This window comes from Procambarus clarkii, unplaced genomic scaffold (assembly GCF_040958095.1).
Source record: "Procambarus clarkii isolate CNS0578487 unplaced genomic scaffold, FALCON_Pclarkii_2.0 HiC_scaffold_134, whole genome shotgun sequence".
Lineage (NCBI taxonomy): Eukaryota > Metazoa > Arthropoda > Malacostraca > Decapoda > Cambaridae > Procambarus > Procambarus clarkii.
The window spans coordinates 539,471-558,288 of record NW_027189167.1 but is presented as its reverse complement, the minus strand read 5'-3'; positions in this window follow the sequence as shown (position 1 = coordinate 558,288).

Below are 18,818 nucleotides of genomic sequence, written 5' to 3'. Positions count from 1 at the left end.
AGGATTTCACTAATTTCTTTGTCATCCTCCGTGTATGAACCTTCACTTATACGAATAGGTCCAATACTGGCAGTGGTTTTTGCTTTGGTTTCGCATATGTGAAGAAATATTTTGGATTTTTCTTTATTTCCTGAATTGCTTTCTTTTCTAACTGCCTTGCTTCAGTTTCATATGAGTGTTTCAATTTCCACTCGATTTCTTCAATCTCCCTATTTAAATTATTCCTTCTTTGACGGGAAATTCGTGTCTGCATAAGCAGTTCCGTTATTTTTTTCCTGCGTTTATAGAGTCGTCTGCGTTCTCTTTCTACGATGGATCTCTTTCTGGTTTTCCTCAAAGGAACATGTTTCAGACAGACTTGATACGCTTCCGAAGTCAGTTTTTTTATTCCTTCTGTAGGACTTGTATTACTTAGAACAGTTTCCCATGGAATGTTTGTAAGTTCCCTGTTTATTATCTCCCAGTCTATCCTTTTATTATTAAAATTGAATTTACTGAATAGCTCCTCTTGCTTTATCAACGTTTTAGGTCTATTCTGAGTATTGATGGTCGTTTGCACTTCAATGAGCTTGTGATCTGAGTATGTGGTATCTGATATCGTAATGTCTATAATAATGTCTTCATTGTTCGTAAAGACCAGATCTAAAATATTTTCATTTCTCGTTGGCTCCGATATCTGCTGATTGAGTGAAAATTTGTCACAGAATCTAAGTAGTTCTCTAATCTGTGGCTGGTTAGGTCCCGATAGATTTCCTGGTATAATATTATTGTTTACTATTTTCCACCTGAGACTAGGCAAGTTGAAGTCACCTAGGAAGATAATATCAGGTATCGGGTTCTCCAAATTATCAAGGCTATTCTCTATTTTGTTTATCTGTTCTGTGAATTCCTCAGCCGTTGCATCTGGCGGTTTGTATATTAGAATAATCACTAAATTTATTTTCTCTATTTTTAATCCCAGTACCTTTACCACCTTGTAACGTTTAGGAGCTCCGAGCATACAAGGTCTTCCCTAATATGCAGACCCACTCCTCCATGTGACCTAATTTTCATATCACACCTGTATAGGTTATATCCTGGAATCCAGATCTCACTGTCCAACAATTCCCCTGCATGGGTTTCTGTGAAAGCTCCAAATACCGCATTTAACTCCGTGAGGAGGCCATTTATGAACTGTACTTTGTTGTTTGCTCTTGTTTTCAGTCCTTGTATGTTGGCAAAGATGAATGAGGTTACTCTATTAGTGATAGTTTGAATGGGAGACTTTTTCGGCAAGCCCATTATGCGTGGACATAATGAGTTTGTTCTGACCAGTACTGATTGTTGTAGGGCAGTTGCTTGTCGTAGTTGTAGTTCCCTTTCAATTTGTAATTGTATCTGTAATTCTGGAATGCAAGTGGATCTGGCATCCAGTTCCTTACACTCTTCATGCTCCTCCTTTTGAATTCTCTTTCGGTCTGGTATAAAACATTTATAGAGTTTCCTCCAAATTCATTATCCTGCTTGCCACTCTTTATGTAGCGTTCCGTGCCTTTCACGTGAAAGTGTGGGCAGCTGTGGTCATAGCATTTTCTGTCCTCCAGTGAGGTTTGGCACATGTCAGGATGGAAGAACCTACATATTGATCCAAATCGACACTCACCTTTCCTAAGCATATTTAAACATTTTTTGGGATGTTGGTAACTGCATTCTAATCCTTTCTTATTACCAGCATATCTATGTCTGCATATGCCCTTTGCATATAATTTGCATAAGTCTGTCCTGTTCTGAATTGCTCTATCGGGAACCGTCGTAGTGTCTGTACCTATCGAGCTGTCAGTGCTGTCTGTTACACTTTCTAGTTTACTGTCATCTACATCCGGGCCTACTGAGTCAGAGTTTACAACTTCCTGAGTTTCAGCCTCAGTTTCATCCCTGACTATAGCCTCCGCCCCTGGTATATTAGAATTGTTGTTGTTCCTTTCCCACTCCTTCTGGATGGCTGGTAGGCTTCCAATGAATGATGTTTTCCGATCATGCGTCATGTTATCTAGAAGGTTTTTTAGGATATTCCAAGCTGGCAGATCATTTTTACACACCCAGAGCAAGTGACCAGCTCTCAGTGCCGTAGTGTTACTCACTCCTGTACAAGCCGAATGAAATCTATTCTTACAGATATAACATTCAATTCCCGTTACCTTCGACTTTAAGGAGTTGTTACAGTGGCCACAAATTTGTTTATTTGCTCCCATTTTGCCTTGTTTTGTTGTATATATCTATATATTTATAATATTATATGTATATCGTATATTTGTAATAATATATATGTTTATTTGTTCTACTGTATGGTCAGTACTTATCGCACGGTCGAGAGTGAGGGTTCCAGAGGCTGTACAGTTGACACGTTGTTGTCCCAGGCCGCGGCTGGAGGCCCTCAGTTGCCAGTTACTAAGGTTATAACACTGATATATTAATTCGCTTGTATTACAATAAGGGATTTTCTGCTTTTTTTCCGACTTGCAATAGTATTCACTTTCTCTATTACTAATTTCTCGATCCACATTCCCCTATTACACTTGTTGGAAACCAATTTGCTAGTAAGCACACACACACACACACACACGGTGGGCACACGGGACGTGGGCCTATGGGCTGGGTTCTGGCACAAAGAGGTGGACTCCACAAAATTCACTTGTCTATATGTTTAACACTTCTCTAACCCTAACCCATGTAGGACAGAAGAAAATGTATATATGCTGGTTAGCATTGTAAATGTGTGGCCACGTCTGTGGTAGAAAATAATTATAAAAAAAAAACCAAAAAACTCTCGCTTACCAAGGGAATCCCCCACCACCCGCCCCCACCCCCACCCCCAACACACACACACACACACACACACACACACACACACACACACACACACACACACACACACACACACACACACACACACACACACACACACACACACACACACACACACACACAATGAGGTCATGAAACAGTTGACAACACTGGATGAAACTAAAGCGGTTGAACCAGACAAAGTATCACCGTGGATAGCAAAAGAGGCAGCGCAGGCTCTCAACATGCCTCTGGCAATGATGTTTAATGAATCACTTATGTTGGGAGAATTGCCATAGTTGCTGGAAGGAGGCAAATGTCGTACCGATTTTCAAGAAAGGTGATAGGGAGGAGGCACTTAACTACAGACCCGTATCACTGACAAGCATCCCCTGCAAAATACTTGAAAGAATAATTAGGCTAAGACTTGTTGAGCACCTGGAGAGCATTGGGTTTGTAAACAAGCACCAACATGGATTCTGGACAGGGAAATCATGCCTAACAAGCCTTTTAGAATTCTATGACAAAGTAACAAGGATAAGGCAGGACAGAAAAGGCTGGACAGACTGCATATTTCTTGACTGCCAAAAGGCCTTTGATACAGTACCACACATGAGACTGCTTTACAAACTTAAAAGGCAAGCAGGAGTAAGCGGAAAGACCCTAGAATGGGTGAGGAACTACCTAACAGGAAGGAGCCAGAGGGTAATGGTAAGGGGCGAGAATCGGACTGGCGAACAGTAGCGAATGGAGTACCTCAAGGATCGGTGCTGGGTCCAATCCTCTTTCTAATTTACGTAAATGATATGTTTACAAGAGTGGAATCATACATGTCAATGTTTGCGGATGACGCAAAATTAATGAGAAGTGTTTTAACAGATAAGGATTGTAGGATCCTCCAAGAGGACTTAAACAGGTTGCAGAGATGGTTAGGGAAATGGCTACTGGAGTTCAACACTAGTAAATGTAAAGTTTTGGAAATGGGATCAGGTGATAGACTACCAAAGGGACAGTACACAATGAAGGGGAACTGCCTACCTGTAACGATTCGAGAAAGAGACCTGGGAGTGGATGTGACACCTAATCTAACTCCTGAGGCACATATAAATAAAACGACAGCAGCGTACTCTACACTGGCGAAAATTAGAACTTCATTCCGAAACCTAAGTGAGGAGGATTTTAGGGCGCTTTATACTGCATATGTAAGACCAGTCTTAGAGAATGCAGCGCCATCGTGGAGCCCCCACCTGAAGAAACACATAAGGAACTGGAAAAGGTTCAGAGGTTTGCGACGAGGCTTGTCTGAGAGTTACGAGGGATGGGATATGAAAAGCGTCTGAGGGAACTGAACCTTACGACAATAGAGAAAAGAAGGGAGAGAGGAGATATGATAGGGACATATAAAATACTCAGGGGAATTGACAGAGTGGACAAAGACAAAATGTTCACACGGAATAGTAACAGAACGAGGGGACATGGGTGGAAACTGGAAATTCAGATGAGTCACAGAGATGTTACGAAGTTTTCTTTTAGCGTGAGAGTAGTGGAAAAATAGAATGCACTTGGGGAACAAGTTGTGGAAGCAAACACTATTCATGCTTTTAAAATTAGGTATGATAGGGAAATGGGACAGGAGTCATTGCTGTAAACAACTGATGGCTGGAAAGGCGGGATCCAAGAATCAATGCACGATCCTGTTAGCACAAATAGGTGAGTACACACGCACACACACACACACTCGCACGCACGCACACACGCACGCACGCACACACACACACACACACACACACACACACACACACACACACACACACACACACACACACTCTACTATATAACTCTACTATATAACTACAACACACTATATCTCAAATATACAACTCCGTTTGGCTCACTTGGGTACCGGGCTTGAAACATGCTACCCTGGTGACCGCTCACCCATCCTCCTCCACACCTTCCCACGCCTTACACTGTCCCAAGACACCCCCTTACCCCCTACCCCTATACACAAACACCCCTGCACTCAACACACACGCACATACACACGCACACACACGCGCACACGCACACACGCGCACACACACGCACACGCACAAACACACACGCACACACAAAGTGCAGAGGCACTTTGCTTGCCACTCTCAATAGTGTATAGTAAGTCACTGGAGACGGGAGACCTACCAGAAATATGGAAGCCGGCGAATGTGGTACCAATATACAAAAAGGGCGACAGGCAAGAGGCACTGAACTACAGGCCAGTGTTCTTGACTTGTATACCATGCAACGTGATGGAGAAGATCGTGAGAAAAAACCTGGTAACATACGCCAGACCTGTCTCCTGCAGCACATATCAATCAGATAACATCAGTGGCATATGCCAGTCTGGCCAACATACGAACGGCATTCAGAAACTTGTGTAAAGAATCATTCAGAACTTTGTATACCATATATGTCACACCAATCCTGGAGTATGCGGCTCCAGCATGGAGTCCATATATAGTCAAGCATAAGACTAAACTGGAAAAGGTTCAAAGGTTTGCCACCAGACTAGTACCCGAGCTGAGAGGTATGAGCTACGAGGAGAGACTACGGGAATTAAACCTAACTTCGTTGGAAGACAGAAGAGTTAGGGGGGCATATGATCACCACATTCAAGATTCTCAAGGGAATCGACAGGGTAGATAAAGACAGGCTATTTAACACAAGGGGCACACACACTAGGGGACACAGGTGGAAACTGAGTGCCCAAATGAGCCACAGAGATATTAGAAAGAACTTTTTAGTGTCAGAGTGGTTGACAAATGGAATGCATTAGGAAGTAATGTGGTGGAGACTGACTCCATACACAGTTTCAAGTGTAGATATGATAGAGCCCAATAGGCTCAGGAACCTGTACACCTGTTGATTGACGGTTGAGAGGCGGGACCAAAGAGCCAGAGCTCAACCCCCGCAAACACAACTAGGTGAGTACAACTAGGTAAGTGTTCACACACGACCATTCCTGCAGCTTGTCCAGGTCTTCTTGATGCCTCAAGCTGTCCTCCTCAGTCTTAATCCTTCTCATAATGTTTTTCCTTTCAAATGTGAGGCATGTATATAGTATGCATATAAAAACACTCGCCTCTTCGAATGCAACGTTGTGTCAAAATTTCAATGCAATCGGTAAAGAGGTTCCAAAGATTTCCTTCACATAAAAAACACATGAAAAACCCAGTCTTTCCAAAAAGCATGTTTTCCCCCGTCACAGACGTGACACCTATAAAGTTTGTATATAAAAAACCTGCTCGGATGCGAATGAAACGTTATGTAAAAATTTCAAACCAATCAGTGAAGAACTTTCGGAGGTTAGCGATTTTGAACAAACGAACATTTCCATTTTTATTTATATAGATTTATTTATTTATTTGTTTATTTATTTATGTACTAGCAGTACCCGGCCGCGCGTTGCTGTGGCTCAGAAATGCATGTGCGTTGCTGACCCACAGTAACCTTCCCAGTCCTCCCCACCATTTCCCCCCTCACCCATCTCCTCGGCCTCCTAACCATTCCCCACTCTACTGTCCCCTCGTCCTCCCCACCATTCCCATCTCCCCACCATCTGCACGACCCTCTGCACCACCACCTTCACCAGCACCTTCACCACCACCTTCATCACCTTAACCACCACCACCTTCACAGCCCTACTTCCAGTATTCCTAAATTTTAAAACTATTTCCCTTCCCCCTATCACTGATGGCTCTTAAGTCTTCTGGACAGAGCTCTCCTCCTCGCACTATATTACTGCTCCACAACAATATATATAAATAAAAATGTAAATGTTCGTTTGTTCAAAATCGCTAATTTCCGAAAGTTCTTCACCGATTGCTTTGAAATTTTCACACAACATTCCATTCGCATCCGAGCAGGATTTTATATACATACTATATAAATATCACGTCTGTGACAGAAAAAACATGCTTTTTCTGAAAAACTGTGATTGTCATGTGTTTTTCATGTGAGGGAAATCTTCGAAACCTCTTTACCGATTGCTTTGAAATTTTGACACAACGTTGCATTGAAATAGGCGCATGTTTTTATATACCTACTATAGACATGACTCACCTTGGACGGGAAAAAACATGCTTTGCTGGAAAAACGGCGTCATCTGCTGCACGTAATAGCAACACAGGTTGTATAAAATATGTTTTGATTCCATTTCAATGTTTCCGATTGCATTGATAAATTGAATTTTCATAGATTTAGATTTATTTTCATTTTGATTTAATTATTTTGTGTGACATTGCATTGGAATTGAGCTGTGTTGTTTATCATACTTTTCATTTCGTGAGTATAGTATATTTTTTATTTTTTCATTTCATTTTTTTTAACTGTTCTTATTTTTCAATGCTATTGGCGGAGGAATTGAGCTGTGTCAATTGATCTGCATTTTAATTGAAATATTTTTTTAGTATTTTTTTGTTTTGTTTTTAAAAACAAGAAAATGGACAACGCGTATATTTCACTGCTGCAAATGTGCAACAAATAATAATAATAATAATAATAATTTTTATAATAATAATAATAATAATAATTTTTATTTAGGCAAAGGTACATGCTAGCTATGAATCCACCGGCTACAATGTTAATTAACTGCTTTCTTAACGTTATGTCAAAATGACCCGTTTGCGAAAACACTGCTGTATTCGGAAGTGCCTCTATATTACATATGGAATGCGAGCAGAAAATCATTTGAACGACACAGAAGAGGAGAGCGAGTCGATGGACAACCTGGTATATTCAAATAAACTATGATAGGCACACTGTACACCGTGCATCCCAATCATGATAAATGCTTCTTTATTCACATGCTGTTGGTAAATGTGCTCGGTCCAACGTCTTTCCAGCAACTGAGATTTTTCAATGGCGTTACACATGCCACTTTCCGTAGTGCATGTCAAACTCTGTATTTATTGGAGAACGACAGACACTGGGATGTATGCATTAATGGTGCATCAAACACGTCACATCCAAATCAAATTCGTGTATTGTTTGCAATCATATTGACCACCTGTTTTCCTTCATCTCAAACAGGGTTATTGGAGAAATATAAATAGCACTTAGCTTAAAATATTGTCCGTCGAATACGCAAGGAAAATTCAAATATGAACATGGATTTCACAGCAGAAATCTACAGCGAAGCATTGATAATGATTAAGGATTTGTGCTTATAAATTGCGAACAAAGTTCTCAGTCAATTGAGAATGCCGTCACCGAATCGATCTGCTGCTGTTTCGTTCGATGTAGAATTGCGTCGTGAACACAATTACAGCATGGGTGATCGGTTGTTGTATGTGCAATCAAATATCCCTAAGCTAACGTTTGAGCAAAAAGGCATTTACGATCATATAATTCAAATTTTCAATAACGGGCTTGGAGAAATCTTCTTCTTCTTAGACGTGCCAGTCTGTGACAGTAAAAAGCATGTTTTTTTTCTGAAAAACTGTGTTTTTCGTTTTTCATGTGAGGAAAATCTTCAAAACCTCATTACCGATTGCTTTGAAATTTTAACACAACGTTTTATTCGAATAAACACGTCTTTTTATATACCTACTATATTCATGCCTCACCAGTGACAGGAAAAAAACATGCTTGTTTTGAAAAACCAGGAGATCCACCCAGAACACGCCAAAAAAAAAAATCTATCAACAATCCCGTGACCCAAGGGGATATGTGCACCAGGCGTCGTACAATCGGACCGTTGAAAAGGGATGCCAAAAGGCAGTAGCAAAACCAAAACGCGAAAACAAGAAGTGAACAGGCGGCTCCCAGGCGGAGGAGGTGTCCAGATGTCCGCTCGGCCTCAAGGTTGAACCAGGAGTCGTGTGGGGCATGGTGGGAAGGAAGAGGGGATGGTGGAGTGGCTAGCAACCTAAAATAAACTATACTCACAAAATGAACGGTATGATAAACAACACAGCTCAGTTCCAACATAATTCAAACAAAATAATAAAATCAAATTGAAAATAAATCAAAACCTATGAAAATTGAATTTATCAGTGCAATCAGAAACATTGAAATGGAATTGAAACATATTTAGTATAGCATGTGTGTTGCTCCTACATGCAACAGATGGTGCTGCTTTTCAAGAAAAACATAGTTTTACCTGTTACAGGTGTGGCATCTATACTTATACTTACAGAATGAACGGTATGGTAAACAACCCAGCTGAATTCCAACACAATGTCACACAAAATAATAAAAAAAAAATCGAAATCTATATAAATAAAATTTATCAATGCAATCAGAAACATTGAAATGGAATTGTAAGATATTTTGTATTGCGAATGTTGCTTGTACATGCAACAGATAACGCTGTTTAAAAAAAACACATGTTTTTACCTGTCACAGGTGTGGCATCTATATAGTAGGTGTATAGAGACACACGTGTATTCAAATGGATCGTTGTGTCAAAATTTCAAAGCAATCGGTGAAGAACTTTCGGAGAATACACGGTGTGTTGCTCTTACATTCAACAGATGGCGCTGTTTTTCAAAAAAGTATGTTTTTTCCTGTCAAATGTGAGACATGTATATACTAGGTATATAAAAACATTCGCCTATTCGAATGCAACATTGTGTCAAAATTTCAAAGCAGTCGATAAAGAGGTTTCGAAGATTTCCCCTCACGTGAAAACACAGTAATCCAAAAAAGCAGGTGCTTTCCCGTCACAGACGTGACATCTATATAGCATGTATATAAAAACGTGCTCGGATGCGAATGGAACGTTGTGCGAAAATTTCAAAGAATTTCGGTGAAAGAACTTTCGGAGATTAGCGATTTTGAACAAACGAACATTTACATTTTTATTTATATAGATATATATATATATATATAGTTGTGGAGCAGTAATATAGTGCGAGGAGGAGAGTTCTGTCCAGAAGACTTAAGAGCCATCAGTGACAGGGGGAAGGGAAATGGTTTTAAAATTTAGGAATACTGGAAGTAGGGCTGTGAAGGTGGTGGTGAAGGTGCTGGTGAAGATGGTGGTGAAGAGAGTAGTGCAGAGGGTCGTGCAGATGGTGGGAGATGGGTGAGAGGGAAATGGTGGGGAGGACTCGGAAGGTTACTGTGGCTCAGCAACGCACATGCGTTTCTGAGCCACAGCAACGCGTGGCCGGATACTGCTAGTAAATCTATACACAAAAAAATGGAAATGTTCGTTTGTTCAAAATCGCTAATCTCCGAAAGTTCTTTCACCGAAATTCTTTTAAATTTTCACACAACGTTCCATTCGCATCCGAGCACGTTTTTATGTACATGCTATATAGTTGTCATGTCTGTGATGGGGAAGCACATGCTTTTTTGGAATACTGTGTTCTTCATGAGGGAGAAATCATCGAAACTTCTTTACCGACTGCTTTGAAAGTTTGACACAACGTTGCATTCGAATAGGCGAATCTTTTTTTTATATCTACTATATTTATGTCTCACATTTGACAGGAAAAAACATATATTTTTTTTTTTTAAAAACAGCGCCATCTGTTGAATGTGAGAGCAACACACGATGTAATCTTCGAAAGTTTTTCACAGATTTCTTTGAAATTTAGACACAACGATCCATTCGAATGCACGTGTGTTTTTATATAACTACTATATAGATACCAAACCCATGACAGGTAAAAACATGTTTTTTTAAAACAGCGCCATCTGTTGGTTTTAGGAGCAACATTCGCAATACTAAATATGTTACAATTCCATTTCAATGTTTCCGATTGCATTGATAAATTTTATTTTTATAGATTTCGATTTATTTTATTATTTTGTGTGATATTGTGTTGGAATTTAGCTCTGTTGTTTACCATACTGTTCATTTTGTAAGTATAAGTATATATGCCAGACCTGTAACAGGTAAAACTATGTTTTTCTTGAAAAACAGCACCATCTGCTGCACGTAAGAGCAACACACATGCTATACTAAATATATTTCAATTCCATTTCAATGTTTCTGATTTCACTTATTAATTGAATTTGCATAGGTTTTTATTTATTTTCATTTTGATATAATTATTTTGTTTGAATTCTGTTGGAATTGAGCTGTGTTGTTTACCATACTGTTCATTTCGTGAGTATAGTGTATTTTAGGTAACTAGCCACTCCACCATCCCCTCTTCCTTCCCATCATGCCCCACACCCCAGTCCCTTTGTCCTCCCCACCATTCTCCTTTCCCCCATCCCCTCGTCCCCACCATCCCAAACTCCCCCTTCCCTTGTCCTTCCCCACCATTATCCCCTCATACTCTCCAACATCTCCCACTTCTGTCCCCTCATCATCCCCACCATTCCCTACTCCCTCGTCCAATGCCTTCCCAAATGGTCTGATGTTCCCATCAGAGAATTGGGAACATCAAGTGATCTGATGTTCCCATCACTGAAATATAAGAAAAACAATTAAAAAATTAAATGAAAATATGAAAAAATATATAAATGAACTATACTCACGAAATGAACTGTATGGTAAACAACACAGCTCAATTCCAATGCAATTCCCACAAAATAATTAAATCAAGATGAAAATAAATCAAAATCTAGGAAAATTCAATTTATCAATGCAATCAGAAACATTGCAATGGAATTAAAGGTATTTAATATAGTATGTGTGTTGCTCTTACATGCAACAGATGGCACTGTTTTTCAAGAAAAGCATAGTTTTACCGGTCACAGGTGTGGTATCTATTCTTATATTTACGAAATGAACGGTATGGTGAACAACACAGCTCAATTCCAAATGAATATCACACAAAATAATTCAAGAAAAAAATTAATAAATCGAAATCTATGAAAATAAAATTTATTAATGCAATCGGAAACATTGAAGTGGAATTTGTGACATATTCAGTAAAGTGTGCGTGTTGCTATTATGTGCAACAGATGGCGCTGTTTTTCAAAAACGCATGTTTTTGCCTGTCACAGTGGTGGCATCTATATAGTAGGTATATAAAACCACGCTCCTATTCGAACGCAACGTTGTGTCAAAATTTCGAAGCAATTGGTGAAGAACTTTCAAAGATTACAGCGTGTGTTGCTCATACATCCAACAGATGACGGGTTTTTTCTAAAAAGCATGTTTTTTCCTGTCGCAGGTGAGGCATGAATATAGTAGATATATAAAAAGACGTGCTTATTCGAATGCAACTTTGTGTCAAAATTTCAAAGCAATCGGAAAAGAGGTTTCGAAAATTTTCCTCACATGAAAAACACAGTTTTTCCGAAAAAGCATGCTTTTTACCGTTACAGACGAGACATCTATGTAGTATATATATATAAACCTGGCCGGATGCGAATGGAACGTTGTGTGAAAATTTCAAAGCAATCGGTGAAGAGCTTTCGGAGATTAGCGATTTTGAAGAAACGAACATTTCCATTTTTATTAATATAGATATATATACAGGAAGTTACATTGGGATTGTAAGGATACATAGCATAGTGATTACATTCTTGTAAAGGCACTAGTAAGTGCAGCATTTCGGGCCGGTCCTTAATCTTACAGAAAATTTTAAGTAGGTAAACACAGCAAAATTTGTAAATTGATAACAGGTACATTGCAAGATAAAAATGAGATGATAGAGATTTGAATGTATATTAAAGCACATAGGTAGCTCAGATGGATTGCATTGACAGTTTGAATAATAATTTAACAAAGATTAATAGGCACAATACAGCATATTGCTAGCACATATAAGAAGACAGCAATGATCACAATGGTAAAGTTGTTTGGATTAAGTACATAAAGATTGGGAGATTGGGGTAACACTAGATACAGAACAATTTTAAATCACAGAGTAGGAAACTATGAAGATGAAATTAGGTACTTAATTATAATAAATAAGTAGTAATAATTTACCTAATATATTATAATAAACTAATAGTGCTTATTATAATTATAAATCCCATATACCCATCCTATGGGCAGTAGTGGGCCCAAAATACTCATCCTGATGGTGGTAGAGGACCCCTTGCTCATTACCCCATTACCCCATTACCTGTGGGCGGTAATGGACCCCATACCCATCCTGTGGGTGATATTGGACCCAATGCCCATCCTGTGGGCGGTATTGGACCCCATATCATTCCTGTGGGTGGTAGTGACCCCATACCCATCCTGGGGGTAGTAGTGCCCCCACCCCATACCCATCCTGTGAGTGGTTGTTGACCCAATATCCATCATGTGGGCGGTAGTGGACCTCATACCCATCTTGTAGGCGGTAGTGGACCCCATACTCATTTTGTGGGCGGTAGTGGCGCATATACCCATCCTGTGGATGGCCATGACCCCCATACCTACCCTGTGGGCGGAAGTCGACCCCCCATACCCATCCCGTGGAAGATAGTGGTCCCCAAAGCCATCCTGTCGGCGGCAGTGAACCTTCCTGAGGATGATAGTGGTCCCCAAACACATCCTGTGGGCGGTAGTGGACCCCATACTTATCCTATGGGCGGTACTTGACCCCATTAGCATATTGTGGGGTGTAATGAACCCATGCCCAACCTGTGGGCGGTACTGGACCCTATACTCATCCTGTATGTGACAGTGGAGGCCATACCCATCCTTTGGGCGTTAGTGGACACCATACTTATCGTGTGGGTGGCAGTGGGAACCATGCCCATCCTGTGGGCGGTAATGGACCCAATACCCACCCTAAGGGCGGTAATTTACCCCATATGCGTCCTATGGGTGGTAGTTAACCCCATACCCATCCTGTGGGCTGTAGTAGACGATATACTCATAATGTCGGCAATAGTTAAGCATATACCCATTCCGTGGACAGTACTGGACCCTATTTTCACGCTGCGGGCGGCAATGGAGGCCATACCCATCCTGTGGGTGGAAGTAGACAAAATTTTCATCCTGTAGGTAATTGTGGACCCCATAATTATCCTGTGGGCGGTATAGTAGATGCCACACACATCCTTTGGGTGGAAGTGGAACATATACCCATCCAGTGGGCAGTAGTGCACCCCATGGGTATCCTGTGGATGATAGTGGTCCCTATACCCATCTTATGGGCAGTTGATGGGACCCATCCTACAAGTGGTATGGACCCCTTACCCACCTAACAGGTGGAAGTGGACCCCTATACCCATCCTACAGTTGGTAGTTGACACTATACCATCCTGTTTGCAGTAGTTTACTCCATAGACATTTCAACGTAGTATCGTTTTCTGTTGATGTACCAACAATACATTCTTTAAAGCACAAACTACTGTATATAATTTTGATTGGTGAAGCACTTTTATTTTATGCAATAAATTATAGTGCTTATTATAATTTACTAAGAACAACTAATATTTCTCAAAGCAAAACTACGAACCTTCAATAGGATGTAGCTCTAGGCGATAAGTCACAATAACGTGGCTAAAGTATGTTGACCAGACCACACACTAGAAATTGAAGGGACGACAACGTTTCGGTCCGTCCTGGATGTAGCTGCTCTGTATTATGCTGTCTACGGCGATGGACGGGTACTGTGAGAAGTAAATTGGTACGTGAGGAAGAGTTTGGGCCTTGAAAAAAATATAACTGGGAATATACCACATATATACTAATTCATAAGCAAAATATTGACTATAAGCAATAAGTCATATATGTGAGTCTTGTGCGAGAGCAGTTGTATGATCTCAGGTAGTTTGAAAAACGAGTCTACCCCCTGTGAGAGGTATTCAGCAATGGTATTGCTGAATACCTCTCACCATTACCAATGGTAATGGTGAGAGGTATTCAGGTATTCAGAAATGTTAAAACCTGGTTGATATACTCTGGTTGATCCACCAGAGATTGGGTGATTACTTATCCCTAAAATATTACAAAAAGAGATATGGGCCCGTTTTTACATTCGATTACTCCTTAATACACTGACATTCATTCTCCCCGACGATGATATAGGTGGCCTCAGACGATAAGCAGGCTGTTGCTACTCTGGTGGTGAGTTATGCTGATAAGAATATCTCCTTTGTCAGCGAGGGAGCCCGACCTTGAATCCGCACAAAGTCGATTTACTACCACCTCAAGCTGCATCAGATGAATTTCTACACTTCCGGATGCCCATTTTTCCTTCCACGTCACAGGAGTAACTTGATTTCACCATACGAGCTGGCCAATCAGCAGACACCGACCATAAAGAGCTCCAGCATAGTCCTGAAACTTCCATATTAATTATTGTCCGTCATGACTCCTGGGTCACTTTGGACCCACTCTCCTACACACACACACACACACACACACACACACATTCACACCTATTCCTCAGCCAGAGTCGTGGTTTGGTTTCCACATCATCCAGCGAAAAGCGAAATTGTCTCAGAAAGGGGGAAAAGAGGGATTGTGGTTAGAACCTAATGGTTTTGAGGAGAAAAGGCCCATCTCTGCCTCTCCCACCACAGTATCCACCAAAACTCACTTCTCCTCTGTAAAGGTACACCAGGCCTGATCCTGTTCATCTGTTTACTCAGTTGCAACAGGACTATATGACCCAGATCAAACCTGGGAACAGCCTACCTGTAACGATTCGAGAAAGAGACCTGGGAGTGGATGTGACACCTAATCTAACTCCTGAGGCACATATAAATAGGATAACGACAGCAGCGTACTCTACACTGGCGAAAATTAGAACTTCATTCAGAAACCTAAATGATGTCGGAAAATCCGACACCATTTAATAATCAGACAGATAATAGCTGTATTACCAACAAGTTACCCATAGAAAACGTAACTTGTGGAATTACCGTCTAAAGAAAACGGGATATCATCACCACATACTATTATAATTCACCAGCTATTCTGCTGGGAATTGTTCTTAAATACATTAGTCTTTGGACTTTACCATCATAAAACATCTTATATAAATTAACTTAATTATCAATATTAAAGTAGAGTAAATGTGACCCTTCTATCACTTTCTGACATGTGGACAATGTAAGCCAGGCGTCAGAGGGAGGAGGAGGGCAGCCATTGTTGTGTCACCTCCGAGACGTGTGGAGCAAATTCGGCTCCTATCATATCTGGACAATGTCGGCCAGTAACGTCAATAGTATGGAGTGTTAAACAGCCATTGTTTATACTAGACCAGAGGCTCACAGGAGCAAATACGGCTCCGGTTAATTTTACTTGGACGTAGTGTTATGGAAACCAAAGGTACCATCTCCAACACGATGTCTACAATTCAAGTTAAGTGTTCTTTCCGAAACCCATGTATCTTTCATTTATGGCCATTAATGTCATTATATAGGGTGACCCGGTTAGAGCACGTGGAAGCCTCAAACTAAAGGTAATTAAGCCAGGTCTTTATTGTTCCATGTACTGTATAGTGTTTTCTCTGATATAGCTTGTCATATATAGGATTCTGGCTTCACAGCTAGCGCACTTTTGACAGGTCAAGACGAGGAAGCAAGATTTTGTGCACCAGTTACTGGGTGATAGAAGCTACCTCAAAGAGGATAATTTGGTGTCTACACCCTAGTTATACCTGGTGGACTAGCCTGCTGTACTATAAGATAAGGAACCTGTTCAATGTATGTAGTTAATTCTGTAGTTTGATTGGCTGCATACATATAAATATAAACCCCCCCTAATGTGTAGAGGATCGATTTGTGAGATTATGAGATTATTGCAGAAATACAGTCCACTTATCATTATACAAATTGCTATCGAAGTATATAAATTAACGTAAATATAAATTCATATAAATTAAATAAATATAAATCTCACAGGTCGGTTCCCACAAATGAGGAAGCTTTTAGGGCGCTTTACACTGCCTACGTGAGACCTGTCTTAGAGTATGCCGCGCCATCATGGAGCCCCCACCTGAAGAAACACATAAAGAAACTGGAGAAGGTTCAGAGGTTTGCGACGAGGTTTGTCCCAGAGTTACGAGGGATGGGATATGAAGAGCGGCTGAAGGAACTGAACCTTACGACACTAGAGAAAAGAAGGGAGAGAGGAGATATGATAGGGACATATAAAATACTCAGGGGAATTGACAAAGTGGAAATAGATGAAATGTTCACACGTAATAATAACAGAACGAGGGGACATGGGTGGAAACTGGAAACTCAGATGAGTCAGAGATGTTAGGAAGTTTTCTTTTAGCGTGAGAGTAGTAGAAAAATGGAATGCACTTGGGGAACAGGTTGTGGAAGCAAATACTATTCATACTTTTAAAACTAGGTATGATAGGGAAATGGGACAGGAGTCATTGCTGTAAACAACCGATAGCTAGAAAGGCGGGATCCAAGAGTCAATGCTCGATCCTGCAAGCACATATAGGTGAGTGCATATAGGTGAGTACACACACACACACACACACACACACACACACACACACACACACACACACACACACACACACACACACACACACACACATCGCATGACGGGTTTGACTTGGCATGTGCGAGCACGCTCTGTCCTGGGCAAGAAGCTTCACTCTCCCCTCGACTTGACCCTGAGCTATGGTGTGGCAGCGTCTACTCTTCTTGAAATCTGGAGTCTGAATGACGCCTTGAGGCATGACGCCCACATGCTCTCCAGGATTCCGTGATAGCGTCCCCTGTTGACCAATGGCAGAAGCTAGGCATTCCCGCCTTTTCTGTAAACGTATCTGATTGGCACGCGCACCTATTCCTCAGCCAGAGTCGTGGTTTGGTTTCCACATCATCCAGCGAAAAGCGAAATTGTCTCAGAAAGGGGGAAAAGAGGGATTGTGGTTAGAACCTAATGGTTTTGAGGAGAAAAGGCCCATCTCTGCCCCTCCCACCACAGTATCCACCAAAACTCACTTCTCCTCTGTAAAGGTACACCAGGCCTGATACTGTTCATCTGTTTACTCAGTTGCAACAGGACTATATGACCCAGATCAAACCTGATGACCTCTTTAGACTCTTCGGACTAAACTTGACACACAGTGGATGACAAATAACGAAGTTGTGCCATGCAAGCACACATACAAGCAACCATAAACAATAAGAGCAGGCATAAATTTGTGCCATTAGGAAGCATATCCTCACAAGGTAACTCAAAATATAATTTGTTATTTTAAAATTAAAAATAAAATTATAATTGCTTAGTATATATAAAAAATCTGAATTTTAAAAGACGTTCACTGACAATTTTGAGTAAAATGGTGTCAATGATTTGTGGCAATGATTGTTCCACAAGTAGATAGGGCAGATACTGCTCGATTTTCTTGCAACTGCTAATGATTATTGGCTGGGCCATATCCTAAACATAGGGAAGTTTCTGTGAAATCAAACAGTTGAGACAAATATTACAGAACCCTTCATAAAAAAACATTATTACAGGTCCATTGCTATTTGCCTAAAATTATTCACAAACAAAATACTAACACTTGTTACTAAGTGTATTTCATATATGGTGACAAATAACAGTGCTAAAAACCCTTTGTAATATAACGAACGAAAAGATTTAAATATCTATTCCAGTTTTTGGTTATGACAAAACCTGATGCAAAACCTTTTCTATAGTCAGTTGAGAAACTTTAGAAAAATAAATTATTGTGAGTCATTGAATGCTTCTTTTTTAAGTGAAAGGGAAGTTAGCGCAATGTTTACTAATTAACTAATACTATGTAGTGTATAATATGTAGACTAATATACACGTCTTTAGTTCCTACCTAGAATATGAATCATTCATTGCATTTTTCCTATTCAACGAATATAAGTGTTTTACAATACATCTCCCATACTTTTATATAGGAGATGAAGAAATGCAAAGGTTATAACCCTGGAAACAAAAACCGAAACTGTCTCTATTTTCCGCTTGTTACAACTTGTAATAAAGTTGTTACATCTTGGCTTAGCGTGTTTATGACGTATTAGAACGTTTTTACAACTTGCTATATTGGCTGTTATAACTGGTTAGGAGGTGTTAAAACTTGTTCGAACTTTGTAATAACGTCGTAGTTTCGGTGTGTGTTTGGCGGGAAGGGAATTACCATGGGGTA